This window comes from Oryctolagus cuniculus, chromosome 2 (assembly GCF_964237555.1).
Source record: "Oryctolagus cuniculus chromosome 2, mOryCun1.1, whole genome shotgun sequence".
Taxonomy (NCBI): Eukaryota; Metazoa; Chordata; class Mammalia; order Lagomorpha; family Leporidae; genus Oryctolagus; species Oryctolagus cuniculus.
This window is the reverse complement of record NC_091433.1, coordinates 99860403-99874360: the sequence shown is the minus strand read 5'-3', so window position 1 is coordinate 99874360 and position 13958 is coordinate 99860403.

The window sequence follows — 13958 nt, the reverse complement described above, 5'->3', positions numbered from 1 at the left end:
TCAAGTATAGGGGCCTGTCCAGCTCGGGTTCTAGAAGCTCAAAAGCATGGTGCCAGCACCTCTCAACATCTGGTGAGGACCTTCTTGCTGGTGGGGACACTGCAGAGGGCAAGGTGGTGCAGGACATCCCACAGCGAGACGGAGAACGTGCCAGCCAGGGCCTCCCATCCTCTTCTTACAAAGCCACAGACGCTCTCATGGGGCCCCATCCTCGTGACCTCATCTCTTCCTAATTCCCTCCCAAGGGCTCTGCCTCCAGAGGTCATTAATATGGGACTTTGGAAATTACATTGTAATATGAGTCTTGGAGGGGACAGACGCCTGGGCCACAGCATGCAATTTACTTTTTCTAGACAAGCAAGGTTTAAGGAAGTCTGTTTAATGGTGATCCAGGTTTTTCACATCAGTCCTATTGGGGTATAATTCACAGTGTAAACGGATTCAAGGGACTAAAGTGTTGGACAAGGGAAACGATTCTGCTTTGGAAGCAGGTTGTGAAGAGTTCAGGGGTGGCCTTGACGTGGGCTTGGGAGTCAGTCCATGTATGTAGCCAGAGGGCCAGTCCCAGGTTCTGACCATGTCTGAACCCCAGAAGGGGTGGGTCAGGGCCTCGGGCCTCCCTAAGCCACACAGCTTAGAAGTCTTCAGACCCCGCACGCAGGAATGTAGGCTTAGGTCCAACACAGTTTCTTATGGTCCCCAACTGGGCTGGAGGCTGGACCCTGGGTAGAAGAACAAGGCTCTCCTCTGGCTGTGTCTGCAGGGGACTGGTAATTTCCAACCATGCCCCGCTGGATCAGCTCAAAGTCTAAGACTGACTCCAGACGGGTGGGCAGCTCTTAGGACACTGGTCTCCTTAAGCAGATCCACTCCCTGTATGCACCAGGGGTCTCCAGAGTGGGGACCCAGAATACTATAACCTCTACTTCCATGGATTTCTAGTGTCTGAAACATGAGACATAAGCGCTATCTTTCCCATATTTAATGCAGAGATTTGAAGGTAGAAACAGGTCTAATCAGATCATTCGAGAAGTCTGTTGAAATGCTTAAAAACTTTCTGGAAGAGATTTTGAGCTATGAACATGTCATATTCCCACGGTGTCACAGTGTCTTTTTGTTCTCTTGCTCTGACCAGCAGGAACAAGGAGCTCTGCCTCTGCCTCTCACCCTTAGGGATCTTCCTAAATCTGTATGGACTGAGCAAGGCAGCAGTAACACAACCTCCAACATTTCAGTGGCATATGCAGTTTTATTTATTTATTTTAAAAAGATTTATATATTATTTATTTGAAAATCAGAATTACACAGAGAGAGGAGAGGCAGAGAAGAGAGAGAGAGAGGTTTTCCATCCACTGGTTCACTCCCCAATTGGCCGCAATGGCCGGAACTGCACCGATCCAAAGCCAGAAGCCCGGAGCTTCTTCCGGGTCCCCCACACGGGTGCAGGGGCCCAAGGACTTGGGCCATTTTCTACTGCTTTCCCAGGCCACAGCAGAGAGCTGGATCAGAAGTAGAGCAGCCAGGTCTCGATCTGGTGCCCATATGGGATGTCGGTGCTTCAGGCTAGGGGGTTAACCCGCTGCACCACAGCGCCAGCCCCTGCAGTTTTTATTTTTTTTTTAAAGATTTATTTATTCAATTGAAAGACAGAGTTACAGAGAGACAGAGGAAGAGGGAGAGGGGGAGAGAGGGAGAGGGAGAGAGGGAGAGAGAGACCTTCCATCTACTGGTTCACTCCCCCAGTGGCCTCAACCACTAGAGCTGGGCTGATCTGAAGCCAGGAATCAGGAGCTTCTTCTGGGTCTCCCATGTGGGTGTCAGGGCCCAAGCAAATGGGCTGTCTCCCACTGCTTTCCCAGGTGCATTAGCAGGGAGCTAGATCAGAAGTGGGGCATCAGGGACTCAAACCGGCATCCATACAGGATGCCAGCGCCACAGGTGGCGGCCTTACCTGCTACACCACAGCTCTGGTCCTTCCATTCTTTCCCCCACCACCCTGAAGTCCTTCTTCCCAGGGTAGCCAAGAATGAGTGCTTGGATACGCATGTAGGATGGTTTGGGAGCTGAACTTGGCAGTGGAGCACATCCCTTCTGCAGGCTAAAACTGAATCACATGTCCCTAGGCTGACCACAGATACGGCTGGGGAATACAGTGGTCTTGTGTCCAGGAACACGAAACAGAATTGGACTGTCAGGAATGGGATTATGAGTGTCTGGTCTCTGTTGCAATAAACTTTCCTAAACTCTTCTGACCTGATTCAACAAAAGAATTTTGCCCATTCTGTCCATTCCTGATTTCTGCTTCTAGCCAGATGGTCTGAAAATTAGGATAAACATCAAAGATTATGGTGGCTGAAGGAATAGCAATTTCTCGAGGGGCTGGCATTGTGGCATAGCAGGTTAATCCACTGATTGTGACCCTGGCATCCCATGTGAGTGTCATTTCATGTCCTTTGGATCCAGCTCCCGGCTAATGGCCTGGGAAAAGCTGTGGAAGATGGAACAAGTGTTTTGGCCCCTGCCACCCACGTGGAAGGCCTGGAAAAAGCTCTTGTCTTCGGCCTAGTCCAGCTCTGGCCCTTGTGGTCATCTGGAGAGTGAACCAGGACATGGAAGATCTCTCACTCTGTCTCTGACTCTTCCTCTCTCTCTGTAACTGACTTTGAAAATAAGAAACTTTTTTCAAAAAAGAAATTTCTAGAGCATAAATTAGGTGCTTCAGGAAGTTAGTGAAAAATAGAATTAAAAGATACATTTAATTGGCACAAAATATTTTTAAATCCATGTATAGTGCTTTCATAATACTCATTTTTCATAAACTTCTTGAAGAGCCCTTAAATAAATAGATTTCAAAATTTTCTTTTGTGCCAAAATAAGCAAATTGTCTAATTCCCATTTCCTCTATCTTCTTGAAGTACCCTTGTAGTGTGTTCTCAACAATGGTGTTTGTCTAACACAGAGGCAGAATGGTTAGCGGGAAGCTCCGGCCCCGGGGCCTCGAGACCAGATGTTAAGAGCTTGCTCTGGACTTCACGGTGCGGCACGCTGGCTGTCTCGGTCCCAGCGAGCATACGTGAATGGGGGTTATTGTCTTTCACAGGGCTGTATCGAATTTCACAAAGAGATGGTTGTGTCCACTCTGGCAGAGCCGCTGCCCGCCCTGAGCATCCTCACACTGCTCTTGCCTAAGTCACCAGGGACCTTCTAATTGCTGAGGCCAGTGGATGCCTTTTAGTCTTTATTCTCCTGCAGCTTTTTAACCACGGTGCAACTGGGACCAGGTCCTCGCCTTCCTGCATGAAACTCGACTCCTCTGCATCTGTGACCCCTGGGGGTCTCCGTGTCTCGCTCCTATGGCTTCTTCTCTTTCCATCTTCATCTGCCCTGCAGACGGCGCTGGTTCCAGGGCTCTGCTCCTGGCCTGCACACTGCGCCAGTGTCAGGATTTCAGCAGCCTCATGACTCCTGCAAGGACATTTTCAGCCCAGACCCCATCCTTTGAGCTTTGAGTCTCGTGTTCAGCAGAGTGCAAGGCACCTGGACGGGAAGTCTTAAGAGAAACCAAACACAGTAAAAAACCTCCAATCCCAACTCAGCATCCCTTCCTGAAACCTGCAACTCCTCCCTGTTCTCGGGACCTACCACTTCACCTCCCAAGGGGAGATCATGAAATCATTTTTAGTATCTCACTGTTTTTCCCTGCCTTTGCCTCAGTCTCCTCCACCCAGCCTCCATAATGATCTGTTAACATGCAAATCCTGAGCTCCAGCTACTGAGCTCAGTAAGTGAATGGCAGGGGACCAGGCATGAAGGCAGATGCTCATGAGCTTGATCTGCAACACAGGCCCCCAGAGCTATGGGAATAAGCTGAGAAGTCTGGATTTTTTTCAAGATGCAAACTCTTCCTATTTTTAAATATTGGCAACTAATCTATGTGGCTCAAACATAGAAATAAATCCCTAGGCTGGAGTAGGTCCCCAGACATCCAGGTGGTGGCCTCCAGTTTGAGGGTTGAAAGCTGAGCCTGTGGCCGGCACCATGGCTCACTAGGCTAATCCTGCTTGCGGCGCCAGTACCCCGGGTTCTAGTCCCGGTTAGGGTGCCGGATTCTGTCCTGGTTGCCCCTCTTCCAGGCCAGCTCTCTGCTGTGGCCCGGGAGTGCAGTGGAGGATGGCCCAGGTGCTTGGGCCTTGCACCCCATGGGAGACCAGGAGGAAGCACCTGGCTCCTGGTTTCAGATCGGCACAGCTGTAGCGGCCATTTGGGCGGTGAACCAATGGCAAAGGAAGACTTTTCTCTCTGTCTCTCTCTCTCACTAACTCTACCTGTCAAAAAATTAAAAAAAATACAAATAAAATAAAAAAGTAAAAAAAAAGAAAGCTGAGCCTGTGCCCTCCCCAGCTACAAGGCTCCTGGGCCTGCTTCCATGTTCACTCCCACAGCAACCAAAGGGTCAGCATTGCAAGCCTTCCTGCTTCCCCGAGTTTCTGCATATTAACTCATTCATTTTATGTATTTACTGTCCAAACGGCCCGTTGTTGGGCGAGGCCTTGGTGTGAGACAAGCTTCACTTTACACCACAGCTTCTTGCTAAGTTGCTGTACCTCCCTAAACCTTGGATTCTTTGCCTATAAAATGGGGAAATAGTACCTGCTTTGCAGGATGGTATTAAATGGGATCATGCAATTGCTCCTCAGTATCCATGGGGCGTTGGTTCCAGGAGCCCCCACTGGATAACAAAAACTGAGGGTGTCTAAGTCCCTTTCAGAAAATGGTGTAGTGATTACCAGAACCTACACGCATCCTCTCAAATAATTTAAAATCAGCTCTAGATCCCTAATGTAACGTGAATGTTATGTAAGTCGTTGTTTTACTGCATTTCTTAGGGAATAATGACGAGAAAATACCTGTACCTGTTCAGTACAGATGCAGGTTTTGTAAAAATATTTCCAATCTGTGGTTGGTCGAGTCCATAGATATAGAGGCTGCTGATGCAGAGGGATGACTGTGTACAAGGAGGCTCACGTGGAGCTTGGTATCAGTGCTAAGCAATGTCGGCTACTATTTCTATTAATCCATTATGTCCCATCATCCTATACATAGGATACCTATGAAAGCTTAAATTGAGCAATACACATACTACTCACGGTAACTCTAAAATAAATGCTTTAAGAGTTTTATTCTTTTGAGAAAAGTAATAGGTGAATTATTAGAATGCCCAAAAAAATTTTTAAATTTATTGTGAAAATGGCATGTACTTCACTGCAAAAGTTACTTTTAATGAACATTTAACTGAACAAAAGATCACATATCTGATATGTAATACAAGAAATTCATTTATGAAGGTGTTTTCTAGAACTACATTGTCATTCTATTTCCTTTTCTTTCTTTCTTTTTTTTTTTTTTTTTTTTTTTTTTGACAGGCAGAGTGGACAGTGAGAGAGAGACAGAGACAAAGGTCTTCCTTTGCCGTTGGTTCACCCTATCGTGCCTATCTGAAGGCAGGAGCCAGGTGCTTCTCCTGGTCTCCCATGGGGTGCAGGGCCCAAGGACTTGGGCCATCCTCCACTGCACTCCCTGGCCACAGCAGAGAGCTGGCCTGGAAGAGGGGCAACCGGGACAGAATCTGGCGCCCCGACCGGGACTAGAACCTGGTGTGCCGGCGCCACAAGGCAGAGGATTAGCCTACTGAGCCGCGGTGCTGACTGTCATTCTATTTCAAGCAATGCATTCTCCATCAGGTTATCAGTGTCTGAAACCAGCTATCCTTTAAGTAGGACACCAGGCAATGCCTACTGCATGCGGCCTAACAAACGCCACTGTGGGGCTAACGGTGGTTACTGCTGACACACTGTGACCTGTGTGCTGGGAGCAGGGCAGTTCTACAAATGCTTGAAGCAGTAGAGAATCCACCATCATACTCTATTCACTAGTGTTCTACTTGTGGGTACGCCACGCGGGAGGACAGGCTAAACACGTGTCCTCTGAAACCAACAGCACTGAAGAAAAAACAAGCAACAGGGTCACCAGTAATGAAATTCCCCCTGGAGATTGGTCAGATAATAATGTGTCATGCTGGAGCGAGCTATGACACAGTGGAATCATTTGGCAAATTTCAACAACAGAAAATGGCAGTAAAGTGGAGAGTCAATGTGCCTTAACCACAGGTATTGGGTACCTGTAACCAACTCAATGGTGGTATGGAAAAACATGATTGGTGGGTTTCCAAATATTCTACTTCCATTGGTATTGGCTTTTGTTCACTTGAATTATTGATATGTATACTGAAAATGCATGCATTATTCTCAAATTTGTGAGCAAAGACAAGAAAGATACTGAATTTGTTGGATTTCAAGAGACCTAGTCTGCTTAGCATATCTGAAATGACGCAATGAGAAATCATAAGGAAGAAAGCATAACACTTCTGGGATTAGTACTGCCCAAGATGACATCAGATTTGACATGAAAGGCCCTATTATGCTCAAACATCAAGAGTGACAATGTCAAAACAAACCACGTCATGCAAAACCAACAATGTATTACCAAAAGTGCTATGTAACCTTTGTTTGACATGTTTTGCTTCTTTTCACTAGGAATCATTGTTGGACAGGTCATGAGAGTCACTTCTTTGTATACTGCATAATGCATGAAAGGATATCATTTTCTCGATGTCCTATTTATAGGAAGACATATATATGTAAAAGATATTGTAGGGGCCGGCACTCTGGTGTAGTGGCTAAAGCCACTGCCTCCAGTGCCGGCAGCCCATATGGGCGCTGGTTTGAGACTTGGCTGCTCCTTTACAATCCAGCTCTCTGCTATAGTCTGGGAAAGCAGTAGAAGATGGTCCAAGTCCTTGGGCCCCTGCACCCATTTGGGAGACCTGGAAGAAGCTCCTGGCTCCTAGCTTTTTTTTTTTTTTTTTTTAGATTTTATTTATTTATTTGACAGGTAGAGTTACAGACAGTGAGAGAAGAGAGACAGAAAGGTCTTCCTTCCGTTGGTTCACTCCCCAAATTGCCGCAACGGCAGAGCTACGCTGATCCGAAGCCGGGAGCTAGGTGCTTCTTCCTATCTCCCATGCGGGTGCAGGGGTCCAAGCACTTGGGCCATCTTCCACTGCTTTCCCAGGCCACAGCAGAGAGCCGGACTGGAAGAGGAGCCACAGGGACTAGAACCCGGTGCCCATATGGGATGCTGGCAATGTAAGTGGAGGATTAACCTGGTGCGCCACGGTGCCAGGCCCTGGCTCCTGGCTCTGGGTTGGTGCAGCTCTGCTGTTGTGGCCATTTGGGGAGTGAACCAATGGAAGGAAGACCTTTCTCTCTGTCTCTCTCACTGTTGCTGTTGCCATCATCTGGGGAGTGAACCAGCAGATGGAAGACCTCTCTCTCTCTCTCTCTCTGGCTCTACCTCTCTCTGTAACTCTTTCAAATAAATAAAATAAATCTTTTAAAAAAAGATATTATTTGTCTCAGTATCTTATTAATAGGACAATCTGTATTTTCCTTTTAAAGATAATAAAGGAAGGCCGGCGCTGAGGCTCACTAGGCTAATCCTCTGCCTTGCGGCGCCGGCACACTGGGTTCTAGTCCCTGTCGGGGCGCCGGATTCTGTCCCGGTTGCCCCTCTTCCAGGCCAGCTCTCTGCTGTGGCCTGGGAGTGCAGTGGAGGATGGCCCAAGTGCTTGGGCCCTGCACCCCATGGGAGACCAGGAGAAGCACCTGGCTCCTGCCTTCGGATCAGCGTGGTGTGCCGACTGCAGTGCGCCGGCCGCGGCGGCCATTGGAGGGTGAACCAATGGCAAAGGAAGACCTTTCTCTCTGTCTCTCTCTCTCACTGTCCACTCTGCCTGTCAAAAAATTAAAAAAATAAAAAAAGATAATAAAGGAAATAAAAGCTTTAGATGATAGCCAATCTATTTTAAGCACCTATGTTAATTTTGTGGAAACATTCATGGAATTAAAAACTTGGGAATGTAGTGAGTTAATTAGCAGTTATACCACATCTTTCTTTTTTCAAATTTACTTATTTGAGAGTCAGAGTTACAAAGAGAGAAGAGACAGATTCCATCTGCTGGTTTATTCTCCAGATGGCTGCGATGTCCAGCTCTGGGCCAGGCTAAAGCCAGGGGCCAGGAGCGTCCTCTGGGTCTCCCATGTGAGTGCCAGGGGCCTAAACACTTGAGCTATCTTCTGGTGCTTTCCCCAGGCCACTTGCAGGGAGCTGGATCGAAAGCGGAGCCCATATGGGATGCTGGCATTGCAGGCGGCAGCTTTATCCACTACACCACAATGCTGGCCCCATACCACATCTTTCAAACCACCCGATTCATCCTATAAAATTACCTTTGGCTCTAACCATGGTGACTTACAGATTCAACAACCACATAAAGGAACGCATCCATTCTAGGTGAATTCCTAGACGACTTTCTCACCTCTGACTGAGCAAGGTCATCCTGGCTGTGAGCTGAGACTGAGTGCCTGCTTTATTGCAAAGCCAGGCAGCAAAACAGGACGTTTTAGTCTTCAGTATGGAATCCTGGCAGCATCCTTTTTTTTTTTTTTTTTTTTTTAAGATTTATTTATTTGAAAGTCAGAGTTACACAGAGAGAGGAGAGGCAGAGAGAGAGAGATCTTCCACCCAATGGTTCATTGCCCAATTGGCTGCAATGGCTGGAGCTGCGCCGATCTGAAGCCAGGAGCCAGGAGCTTCTTCTGGGTCTCCCACGTGGGTGCAGGGACCCAAGGACTTGGGCCATCTTCTACTGCGATCCCAGGCCATAGCAGAGAGCTGGATCGGAAGTGGAGCAGCCAGGACTCAAACCGGCACCCATATGGGATGCTTGCGCTTCAGTCCAGGGCTTTAACCTGCTGCGCCACAGCGCCGGCCCCTGTCAGCATCTTTTAAAACAATTAATTAGTTGATTAATTAATTATATTTGAGAGAGAGAGAACTCTTCACTAGCTGGTTCACTCCTAAAATGCCAAGGAATCAGGGACTCAATCCAGGCCTCCCCATCTGGTACAGGGACTCAGTCACTGCTGCTTCCCAGGTGTGCATTAGTGGGAAGACGGAATCACCAGTGGAGCCGGGGCCTGAACTCAGCCACTCAGACATGGGATTCGGGAATCCCAAGTGGTGTCTGTGCTAAATGCCTCCTCTGCCCTGTGTTGGTGTCTTTGGTATTGGAGGGTTAGGTAAAAAGCACAGGCTGTATTATGCATACTTTTCTGTTCCCACATTGTGCAAAGATTTTTTAAAAAATCCCTATAACTGGGGTTGTCAGCCTTCGGAAAGGCAAAGATTGAATAAATTTTTAAAACATCACAATGCATGGTGGAAGCGTGGAGAGAAATGCAGTCACTTTGGGTGTCTGACTTTCCGCCAGTGGTAGACACTCAAAGCTGTAAGAGCTGAAGGACTGCTCCTGCGGCCTGGGGTCCCACAGAGCAGCATTTCCTCCCTGCCTGGCTGAATGCGGGCCTACCTGATGCCCCTCCGCCCAGGCTGCTGTTCAGCCAACCCGTCTATTCTCAAACATTGTCTGGTAAGGCCGGTGAGGTGGCACAGCAGGTTAAGCTGCCGTCTGCAATGCCACCATCTCATGTGGACACCGGTTTGTGTCCCAGTTGCTCCACTTCCAATCCAGCTTCCTGCTAATGTGCCTGAGAAAGCAGCATGAAATAGCTCAACTGCTTGGACCTCTGCACCCATGTGGGAAACTTGGAAGAAGCCTTGTTTTTTTTTTTTCCAAACATTTATTTCTATTTATTTAAAAGGCACAGTTACAGAGAGAGAGAGTGAGAGAGGAGAGACAGAGAGATCTTCCATCTATTGGTTCACTCCCCAAATGGCTGCAAAGCCAGGAGCCAGGAGCTTCTTCCAGGTTCCATGTGGGTGCAGGGGTCCAAGGACTTGGGGTATCTTTCAATGCCTTCCCAGGCCCATTAGCAGGAAGCTGGATTGGAAGTAGAGCAGCCAGAACCTGAATTGGTGCCCAGACGGGATACTGGTGTTGCAGTTGGTGGTTTTACCTGCTATGTCACAACATCAGCCCCTAGAAGGGGCTCCAGGTTTTGGTCTGACCCAGCCTTGGCTGTTGTGGCCATTTTGGGAGTGAACCAGTGGATGGAAGATCTTACTCTCTTTCTGCCGCTCTGTAATTCAGCCTTTAAAAATCAATCAATCAATTTGTTGTTGTTTTAAAGATCATCTGGATGCGCAAGACAAACCTTCCTTTACCAAAGACGGTCATGGGAACAACTTCTGGGGCATGAAGCTAGAATGTGGAGGTTGAGCAAAGAAGCCACAGGGTGAGGAACTGAATTCAGAGCGTCTGGCCCAGGGAGCAGTATGGTCCATCAGGAATTATCAGAGCAAGGCAGAAAACAGCATTTGAGATAGGCAGATGAGCCAAGCAACTAACACGTTTTGAAGGAGGAGGCTGAAGAGCCAAAGGACAGATGCAGATAAAGTCCTTTTATATAAATATTTATTCATTTGATTTGAAAGGCAGAGTTACAGAGACAGAGGGAGGGAGGGAGGGAGAGAGAGGGAGGAAGACCTTTCTTTCTGTCTCTCTCTCTCACTGTCCACTCTGCCTGTCCAAAAAAAAAAGAGAGAGAGAGAGAGAGAGAGAGAGAGAGAGATCCTCTTTCCATTGGTTCACTCCCAAATGGCTCTAAGGGTCAGGGCCGGCCAGGCCAAAGCCAGGAGCCAGGAGCTTCACCTGGGTCTCCCACATGGGGGCGCCCAAGCACCCCAGCCATCCTCTGCTACTGTCCCAGGTGCATCAGCAGGGAGCTGGATCAGAAGTGGAGCAGCCGAAAATCAAACTGCCACATGGATGCCAGTGCCGGCCTCCAGATAAAATCTTATAAAAGCACAAGGCAGGTCACATTTCAATCTTTTGTAAACTGGGGATGACTTCTTGAGAAAGGGGTACAAGAACTGGGCCTTGAAGGAGATTTGATGATAATAACATACAATAAAAACTAAGGGGCAGCATTACTGAGTGCATCCCATAAGCAGGTACCAAGAACTCTGCGTGACTTACTTAAGAGGATTCTCTTAACAATCCCATGAGCTATCTGTACCCAACACCCCATTTCACAGGTGAGAAAACGGGGGCACAGAGAGGGTGAGAAATGTGCTCCCAGCTACTCAGCTCAAAAGGGGCAGAGTCAGGGCTTTATCCAGGTAACTAGACCACTGGGGTCAGGCCCCTGCGTGAGGCTGGGCAGCTCTGAGGACATCCTTTCCTGAGGGGTCAAGAGCAGATCAGAGACACCTGGCAGTTGGAGGCATTCTTTTTGGTTCTGACAGCCTTCTCATTATGGGTGCAAAGGCGCTCAGCAGTTTCTGTGCCATGTGGGGAGGGTCTTGAGAACTTGCAGAGGAACTGGTAGTTTTGCAGTAGGATTTGCAAACTGTATTTGCAGCAAGCCCAGGGACATCCACCCTGCGCCGGCCTGAGCTCCACAGCACAGTCTTTGGCAACACTGAACAATCACAGGAAGAACCAAGCCCTTTGGCTAAAAAGTGGGAGGGCAGAGGAGAGGGGCGGGGTCACCGCAGGGGCAGGCAGCTTTGACACAAGGACAAGGCAAGTCCAGGCCCGACTCTTAGCAGGGTTGGAAGCCAGTACCTGTAGGAGTCGGTTTAGCCCTGTGGCTGTTGGAAGTGAAGGAATGGGCAAGAGAGAGCATCCTCCCAGCGTGCTGAGCACGGCAGCAGCTACCAAATGCTAGGCCATGGCACAGGGTGGGGGCCAAAGCCAAGGTTCAGGCTCTACATCCAGGCCCCACACTTGCTTTGTTGGAATATATAACAGCCCTTCATCCGGGTTCTATCAACGCACACAGTTCGTAGAAGCCTGCATGGTGCTGGTCTTCAATTCCAGGCTCCTCTGCCCTGCACGCCTTCACCCCTTTCTACCCACGAAGCTCACTCTTCATCTTACTCCTTCTACTGCCGCCAGTGTGTTCACTGGTCTGTCTTCTTCATCCGCCATGGGCTCCTTTCTGATCTCACCGTGGCACCTGGCACATAGTGGGCCCTCAAACTCCTGCAGGATGAGCACATGACAGGCAGTAGTAGCCGTCTCCTTTAATGTTCTTATGCTGAACAAGGGCCTCTACCGAGCACAGGGTCTCCCTGGGTGCAGCCCCCAGCAGTTCTATTCCGCACTGGAAGGCAGCTCTCAGGGTGTGCTCACGTCATGTCAAGAGACACTCAGAGAGCTGTTTGCTTAGCTGCAATGGCCACCCCTTGCTGTCCCACAGGGCTGTGAGGCCGGCCAGGTTCCTGGGCTGCAGATGTCAAAGACGAACAGCAGGCAGGCACTGAGGGACGTAAGGCGGGGCGAGGACAAAGAACAAAGGGAGAATGAGAGAGACGCAGTCCTCATCTTGTTGATTCCAAAAAGAAGGTTGACGTTTGCACGTGTTTGCAGAAGAACCAGCGTGGTGCTGTCTTACCTCAAGGAACCTGAGTCCCGCGTGCCAGCAATCAGGCCACCACGCTGCACTTCTTTGCCTCCTCTTCCACAACTCCACGCTCTGGCCTTCCGCCTCGAACGCCATTATATCCCTGCCAGGAAGCTGTAACCACCCCAAGTCTCAGGGCGCACGGCTGGCTGCCCTGAGTCTCACACCGCCTCGTTCCAGCCTGCTAGTGTGGACGCGCAACTCACTTCCGTGTGTCCCACGCCAGACAGGAAGTAGCCGGCATTGCTTCCCTTGGTTCTGATTGGCCAGCATACGGTCACGTGGTCCGCCCAGGGCGCATGCGTGGAAGGTGTTCCCGCTAGAGAGCGACTTTCTAGGTTCGTGCTGAGCGCAGAGGCTTGACGGGCTTTTTTTAAGATCTTTTTTTTTTTTTTTTTTTTTTTTTTTTTTTTGAGGCCAAACCGGATAGCAATACAAGTGCGTGTTGTGGACAGCCAAGCGGGTGACCCGGCGCGCAGTGTGGGCCCTGCTTTTGGCCTAGCTGTGTGTGTGCCGGGAGCAGAGACGGAGAAGGCCCCAGGGAGGTAAGTGGGGCCGAGGGCTTCGAGACTGCCGCCGCTGGGACCCTGGGCGCGGAGCGTCATGAGACCAGGGCTGGGTGTGGGGGAGAGCTGGGGCTGGGGACTGGGGCTGGGGCTGGGGGCCGGGGGCCGGCGGCCGGCACCACCACTGTGCCAGGCTTGGTAGGATTTGCTCCTAAGCGCCTCTGAGGCCGTCTATTTAAATTATTTAAACCTGAGTGTAGCGGATGGGTGCAATGGAAATTCGAGTGAAAAGTGCACGTTTATTAAATAATTGACTGCTTTGGAAAACTTGGCAAGTGGACGAAAAGCCACTCTGCATGTGGGTTTCAGGACAGGGGTAGAAGACAGAGAACACAGTCGTGTGGGCCCCATTGTGACTGCTAGGAGGACGCGAGCTGAGATGGACGCTTCTTCTGTGTTGTGTTAGGGGGAAAAGACCCTGCTACCCTCTGGGAGGTAACAAGCAGGTTTCTCCCGCGCCCCTGCAAGCTGAGCACGGTAGCAGAGCGCTAACGCGGCCAGCAGCCTGCTGGGAAGGGACAAGCTGGCCACACCAGGGCGACTCCCTGTCCCGTCTTCGGTTGCTTTAACAGTCAGATCCTGTGAAGTAGGAAATCACGTTGAGAGAGTTTTGCAGAACTGGCTTCACACAACAGCATGAAGAGTTGGGAGTTAGCATGAGGGCACTTCAAAAAGTTCATGAGAAAATGGCATTCAAAGATAACACTTATTTTGGTGCAAACTTTTTTGAAATCCATGCATTTTTTCATAATTAGCATTTTATGAACTTTTTGAAAACCCCCCCTTATATGCATGGATTTCAAAACTTCTTGGCACCCAAATAAACACATCTTTTAATGCCATTTTCTACAAATCTTTTGTGGTACCCTTGTATTTTTTTCCACCTTCCATTCCTTCAGAA